Source organism: Microcebus murinus, chromosome 15 (assembly GCF_040939455.1).
Source record: "Microcebus murinus isolate Inina chromosome 15, M.murinus_Inina_mat1.0, whole genome shotgun sequence".
Classification (NCBI taxonomy): Eukaryota; Metazoa; Chordata; class Mammalia; order Primates; family Cheirogaleidae; genus Microcebus; species Microcebus murinus.
Genome location: NC_134118.1, coordinates 4,337,032 through 4,344,575, shown reverse-complemented (window position 1 = coordinate 4,344,575; position 7,544 = coordinate 4,337,032). Strand labels below are relative to the sequence as shown.

General features: G+C 48.9%; 1 non-coding gene across 1 annotated transcript; it reads right to left on the bottom strand.

Moving 5' to 3' along the window:
* Positions 1 to 341: 341 nt before the first annotated feature.
* On the bottom strand, positions 342 to 449 carry LOC142876759 (U6 spliceosomal RNA). The gene has a single exon (XR_012923579.1). It is a non-coding gene; the product is annotated as a U6 spliceosomal RNA (small nuclear RNA).
* Between the last annotated feature and the right edge of the window lie 7,095 nt (positions 450 to 7,544).

Here is a 7,544-nt window from a genome sequence, read left to right as displayed (position 1 = left end):
TAGAAAAAAATCATTTCTACCTCATCAATCTACAAGTTAACATCTAATTTCACGGAATCTGGGCCCTCACCAACAGTTAACAGTAAACTGAAACAAAGGCATAACACCCCAGACAGAGCTCGAGTGTGGGAATAAAAGGACACGGTCATCTTTTGATTTTATATCCAAGTTTGGGGTATTTTTTAACGCTTGGAATAATACATAAAAGAGTAAATAAAATAACTGTTTAGCACATCATTATAAGGCTTTAACCTTTTTAACCTGTAAATGGCAACAATTTATACATTCCAATTTTCTCTGGGATTTATCTGTTTATTTGTGTGTTTGTTTGATTGCCATTTTTTTATATAGAACACTTTACGAATTTTGTGTGTCATCCTTGCACAGGGTCCATGCTAATCTTCTCTGTATCGTTCCAATTTTAGTATATGTGCTGCTGAAGCAAGCACAATTGCTATTTATTTTTGCAGCAAGTAGAGAGACTCCAAGACTATCTTGTTCTCCCGGGAGAAAATGATCTTTATGGAAATATCCGTTCTCCCTTCCTCTGCTATTACCTGTGTCTTTAGGGAGGACCAGCCCTGCCAGGAGTACAAAGTTCAGAACATTCAGACCCTCCCCTAAACGGTCGGCCAAATTGAAGGAAGTTGATTATAATGTCTTTAAGGAAAATTAGGGAAATAAACCTTCAGGAAAATAAGCCAGGCCAAAAACAACAACAAAAATAACACAAAATACCCTTGAGAGGAACAGTTAGAAGCTCATTTGACTTTTTCAAGGAATTTGCCTATGAAAGCTGACTTTACTAGGGAAGGTGGTTATGCAAAGGAAGAGCAGACGCCAGGGCAGCCCGCGTGGTCGGAGCACTGTGCCGCAGTGATCCTGCCTCAGTGGGCATCTGTTGCCGTAGTGACGGCACGACACAGGAAGTCCCATGGTGGGACACAGCAAGGGCCCGTCCCCTGCCCAGACTCTGCGCAGGCAGGGGCTCTGGCCGCCAAATGCGGAGTGCGCAGGGAGGCCAAGCAGCGCCCCGCTCCCTCGCGCCTGGCAGCCGCGCCTCACAGGGACACAGGTAGTGCAGCGAAGGCGACCACAGAAATCAGCAAATGAAGACGTGGTCTTCTGTGACTACTTCACATCCAGGCTGGTTTGGGACCTCATCAGAAACCACCATCGATCGGTCCCTGTCAATACCGGCAGTCAGCCCCGTGGGGCTGTGGAGACTGGAGACCCCATCCCGGACCCGGTGGCCCGATTCCCAGGGCCACTGATCACGGCCCTGTGGGGACACAGGCTTACTGCTGCCCAGGCTTCAGATGTTTTAAGCCAGAATCTCAATTTGTATGTGCAGCCTCCTAGTTTTTTAACTTTCACTCAGATCTTGTTAAAGGTTGGTGCTAGGCAAACAAAACATTTGTGACCTCTGCATTTACGGTTCCTTTTCAACCCACGTCCAATGTCACCAGACCTCTGTAAAGATCCCGCTTCCAACCCATCTGGTCCCACTCCCAGATGCCTCTCCCCAGGTTCTGTCTTGCTTCCTTAGTTGGAAGACCCACTGCCAAACTTCTGATTCAGTCTCTCCTAAGATTTGCCCACTGCAGTGTTTAGACGAGTGATGTTCCACCTTTGTGTTTGACCTTGACATCCAGAGGGTATGCCCCAATTTGGGCCCGGCATCCCTATGGCTGCTTGTGTGAAGAGAGATTCTGAGCTAAGGGGTGTGTGTGTGCGATTAGCGATGAGAACGCTGGACTGAATCGAGAGAAAGGGATTTGTCCCGACACGCAGGTTGGGATATGAATAGAACGTGACAGAGCTAGACTATTCCCTTAGCCACATGGGTTAATAATTACCACCGTTATTCTCAACCTTGGCTGCACATTACAGCGACTTAGGAATTTTACCATACAACTGCTTGGGCACCACCCTCAAGGATTCTGATGCAATTTGTCTGAATTAATTGCGATTTGGTGTCAGTACTTTTGTTCCAAGTTTTCCAGTAATTTCAATGTGCAGCAGGGATACAAACCGCGGAGTGAGGGAAAGACGCAGGCCAGCTGGTCAGAGGGGGGCTTTCATCCAGAGTTACTGAGCTCCAGTTCCGGCGTTAGCACCCAGTCGCTCTGTGACCTCGGCAGCCACTCGGCCTGCAGTGACCAGGCTCCCTCAGTCACGTAAGACACGGAGCAAACGCCTGGTTCTGGAGGCTGCGTGGCAGGCCAGCGCGGCGCTGTCTGTAAAGCGCTCGGCAAGAATGGAATGAATGACGGCCATTGTTATCCGCAGGTGTCAAGAAGAGTTTCATGACCATTCATTATTTAACAATATTTTAAATAATCTTGTTATTTTAAAATACTATTTTAAGCACTCATATTAAAAATCCTACTGAATTTGTCACATGTTTAAATATACACACACATATACATACATATATACATATACACCTAACTTGATTTAGTAAAATGTGTATTCATTTCAAAATATCATTTCAATAAATCGTTTTGATGATAACATAGAAATTACAGAAGAAGGTCTTTGAGATCCTTGGGCAGAATAGTGCATAAATTTGTTTAATGCAGTTGCTGCCTCAGCCTGTTTTAGGCCTGACATAAGTTGTTTGAAACCAGCAGCACGCAGTCACCCTCCCCCGTCCTCATGGAGGTTGCCATCAGCCTGCTCGTGCACAGCCTTCCCCAGCCCACTGACTCAAACCCAACACAGTCCCCTGCTGACCACGGCAAAACCTAACGGTGAGCTCAGAGTCATGCAAGTAGGTTCCCGTGTTGCACGTGTTTTCTTTAGCCCAGCAAATCCACAGCCCTGCAGGAAAGCCCACAGGTAACTGCTGGGATGGAAAGCCTAGCAGGTGCTCACGCAGAGATTAGGACATGTAAAAGTAAAAAGTGTCCTTTATCCTCTTAGAGGAGAGGGAGAATGAGGGGGGTCAGGGAGACAGAGTTGCATCCCATGGCTTCCCAAGCAAAGAGAAGGGGTGCCAGCCCTGAGGCCCAGGGCATCGCTGATTTTAAGGGGGACAGAGGGAAAAAAATAGTGATGGTGTCAGTCGATAACAAAAGTGGCCGCAGGGTGTCAAAGTCCAGGAGTTGGTTTCCTGCCTGTCCTGGAGAGGGACGATCACAGGAGAGGTGACTGCGAGGGAGAGCTGGTTGAGGCTGCAGCTCGCACCCCTGGCCCTTACTCGGGAACTCTGTAAAAGCAGAGTCTCAAAAAATACAATTTTAAAGAGAAAGATTTACCTCTCTTTTCCGTCTGTTCAGCTCTTTTCAGAAGTTGTGCAAAACAAAATTCTTTCTGGGGTGCCTGTTAGTAAGAGAACTCATAGGATTGCAACTAGGAAATTGCAGGATTAGTATTTTCCTGTTATTTTTGCAAGGCCGCCCCTTTCGATAGCCAGGCTGATATTCCTGAACGGTAACTCTGATTGTAAGGGGAAGACAGGGCTTTCTTAATATTAAAGTCACAACAAATTCCAACAGCAACAATCACTCCAACCAAGTTTCTTGGTTTCAGTAGAATGAAATGCGTCATGGCAATGTCTCATCAGCAGTACTTTTCCTGTTTTCCCCACCAGAAAACACAAGATAAGGACATTACTCCTATAAGGGTACCAGTTAACCCTTGTCAGAAAATAGGACAAGTGATCCCTGTTCTGTCAAGCACTTGGTTTCTGAACAGAAATTCGGAAGGAAAAGTACAGGTCTGAAGACAACTCGTGGAGGAGACAGAGACACCAGGACGAGACGGGGGCCTGGGAGCGCGCGGCAAGTCCTAACTGACACTGAAACCCCATTCTATGTGGGTGACCCTTAGCACAGGCTCCGTGGCATGGAGAGCACGCGGCTAACACGGCGCTGGCTCGGCGTCACGGCTGGCTGGAGGACTCATGTCGCGGGTCAGAGGCACATTGCCGCAACCACGCGGGGCACAGTGGAGTCGTAGGAACGAATTCCAAGTCTTCCCAGCCCCGCTGCAGCGGCGCGCTCCGGCCACATCAGCCCTCATTTGCATCTTAAGCAGATAATTCTGTGCCTGTTGAAGTCAAGTATTCTGAGGTCTCTGTCCCACTCCACTTCTATTTCATCCATTTTCTGCAAAGCTGAAAATTACAAAAGCAGGGTGTGTGTGTGTGTGTGTGTGTGTGTGTGTGTGTGTGCGCTGCAGTAGCTAGGGGAGAAGGTGCTAGGAATAGATCTTCCAGTGGTTCTAAAACACTAGAATCATTTGGGGAAAATGTTTAAATCCCCCCGCCCCGGCTCCCTGGACTCACACCGGCAATCGGAATCTCCAGGGCAGGGCAGGGGAGTATTATTGAAAACTCCCTTGGTGGTGCGGGCGTAGGTGGTAGGATGCCAGGGTTGTAAACCAGTGTCGTCCCTCTCCTGTCTGTCGCCCTCTTTCTTTTGGATCACCACCCGCACTACAGAAGCATGCCTAACTATCTCTCATATTTTAAAATTCCTCCTTTGACAGGAGTTGAGAACCAGGACCATTGACTGAGTTCCCTTACGTTCACCATGGTACAGATTATGTTCTTCTCGCTGCTTATTTTAATATAATAGAGCAGACAAGTAAAAAAAGTACTCTACAAGTACATGGATTGGCCTCAAGCAGGAGTCATGCCTTCCCCTGCCCAGTTTTGTGAGTCCTGTGCGCTCTGTGCTCGGCTGCGCTGTGGCCAGGGGCCTGCACCCCGCATCTCCTGAGAGGCCACAAACTCCCTGAGGCAGGAGCGCATCTGCCGCCTGCACCCTTCCCTGCACTCTGCACCGTGCAGTGCTCACAGCAGGTGCTCCAGGGCCCTCTGGGTTTTCTAGGGTCTTTTACTCCCATTGAATAACAACATTTAAAAACCTTTTTTAAAATTCAATATGCTTTCCCGCTGCCTTTGCATGCATTTTTGTTCACATTTCTAATATAATCCTGAGATAACTGCTTTCTCCTCGCACCCCTCTGGGGGTTTTGGCCACACCCTACTTGATAAACCGCCTCCGGCACGTTCCTGCTTGGCTTGGTTTCCATGGCAGCCTGCCTCCGGGAGAGAAGCGCGTCTGCTGCAGGAGACCCTAAAGGCTTCTCTGCGAGTGAAGAGGTCACCAAGGGAGGTGGAGAGGGAGTTGGGGAAGAGCTGCACCAACGCCGAGGGGAAGCCAAAGCACTCCGTGCCGGTGGGCCCTGGGCCTGCGCAGGGACGTCTGCAAAACCCAGCTCCAGGCAGAAGCAAATGACAGGCCCGGGGCCCCACGCGGGCGAGCGCGGGCCGGGTGCAGTCCCCAGCCATGCCCACCAGGGGTCACAGCGATGCCATACAAGGCCGTTCGTGCTGCAGCGCTGGCGGTCTTCAGAGATGCAAGTGGACTCAGGGAATTCCGGGAATTTTGGTACATTGAAAAAGAAGCTACGATGAGAGGGCGAGGCCATGTGAGCAGGCCTCCCAGCCCACCTGCACGTGCTCGCCACTCAGGAGGAGCTACACGTGGAGACGCAAGGCCACAGGGGTGCTTCACGTCACTACGCAGGAACAGGATTGGTCGCAAGCTTCTCCGTCAGCCACGCCCATCACACGAAGACACCCTCCTCTCTCCTCTGGTCCCTGACCACCGAGCTCCCACCTAGCTATGCACAGCCATGGGTGCTCTCTGTAGTCTAACTAAGCTCTACTCAGGGCAGAGACAGAACATGTGGTAGAGGCCAGAAAGAAAGAACTGGCAGTAAAACTTGGACAGAACTGGAGGCCTTAAAGGATAGCACTTTCCAGTGTTCTCAAAACTTGACCAAAAAATTTATTAGGTAATCCTTTTTGATCTTTTTTTTTTTTTTTTGAGACAGAGTCTCGCTTTGTTGCCCAGGCTAGAGTGAGTGCCATGGCATCAGCCTAGCTCACAGCAACCTCAAACTCCTGGGCTCAAGCAATCCTCCTGCCTCAGCCTCCCAAGTAGCTGGGACTACAGGCATGCGCCACCATGTCCGGCTAATATTTTTTCTATAAATATTAGTTGGCCAATTAATTTCTTTCTATTTATAGTAGAGACGGGGTCTCGCTCTTGCTCAGGCTGGTTTCGAACTCCTGACCTAGAGCAATCCGCCCGCCTCGGCCTCCCAGAGTGCTAGGATTACGGGCGTGAGTCACCTCGGTTGGCCTCCTTCTTGACCTTTAATATTTTCATCTTCCCTGTATCAAGCTTCTGCCCTGATATTAATACCACTTTCTATAATTCCATGATCACTTTTTTTTTTTTTTTGAGATAGGGTCTCGCTCTGTCACCCAGGCTAGAGTGCTGAGACGTCATCATAGCTGACTGTAGAATCACGCTCCCGGCCTCAAGCGATCCTCCTGCCTCAGCCTCCCAGAGTGCTGGGATTACAGGTGTGAGCCACCACCCTGGCCACCTTCTTTTTCTTTTTTGTATTTTTTGCCTGAGTGTAGTAATGGGCACATCTCCCCGACAGACAGAAAGTGTTAAGGTGAGGATTCTACGTGGGGCCGTTTCCTGGTTTGCTTGCTCATAGTCAAACATTCTACAGTCCAGGAAAGGATCTGATTTGAGGACTGACTAATCAGAAAGTTCTAGGCCTCGTTGCTTCGGTGAGTACAATGGAGGTGGAGAGCACATAGAACCTTCCAAAGCCTGACAGAAAACGATTTAAAGTTCTAGGCAGAAAAGCACAAAGAAAGAATAAGCAAAGAGCCGGGCACGGTGGCTCACGCCTGTAATCCTGGCTCTCTGGGAGGCCGAGGCGGGAGGATCCTTTGAGCTCAGGAGTTTGAAACCAGCCTGAGCAAGAGCGAGACCCCGTCTCTACTATAAATAGAAAGACATTAATTGGCCAACTAATATATATAGAAAAAATTAGCTGGGCATTGTGGCGCATGCCTGTAGTGCCAGCTACTCCGGAGGCTGAGGCAGTAGTATCGCTTGAGCCCAGGAGTTTGAGGTTGCTGTGAGCCAGGCTGATGCCACGGCACTCACTGTAGCCTGGGCAACAAAGTGAGACTCTGTCTCAAAAAAAAAAAAAAAAAAGAATAAGCAAGGAGCATACGGTGAATTGTAAGAAAGCTAAATCTTTATTTACCACAGTGGGAAGATACTGTCCACAGTGGACAATACAAAAAGTCCAAATTTTGGAAATAATTAGATATGTAAGAAGGCCGGGCGCGGTGGCTCACGCTTGTAATCCTAGCACTCTGGGAGGCCGAGGCGGGCGGATTGCTCAAGGTCAGGAGTTCAAAACCAGCCTGAGCGAGACCCCGTCTCTACTATAAAAATAGAAAGAAATTAATTGGCCAACTAATATATATATATATAAAAAAAATTAGCCGGGCATGGTGGCTCGTGCCTGTAGTCCCAGCAACTCGGGAGGCTGAGACAGCAGGATTGCTTGAGCCCAGGAGATTGAGGTTGCTGTGAGCTAGGCTGACGCCACGGCACTCACTCTAGCCTAGGCAAGAAAGCGAGACTCTGTCTCAAAAAAAAAAAAAAAAATTAGATATGTAAGGGCCAGAGGAGACAGATAGAAGA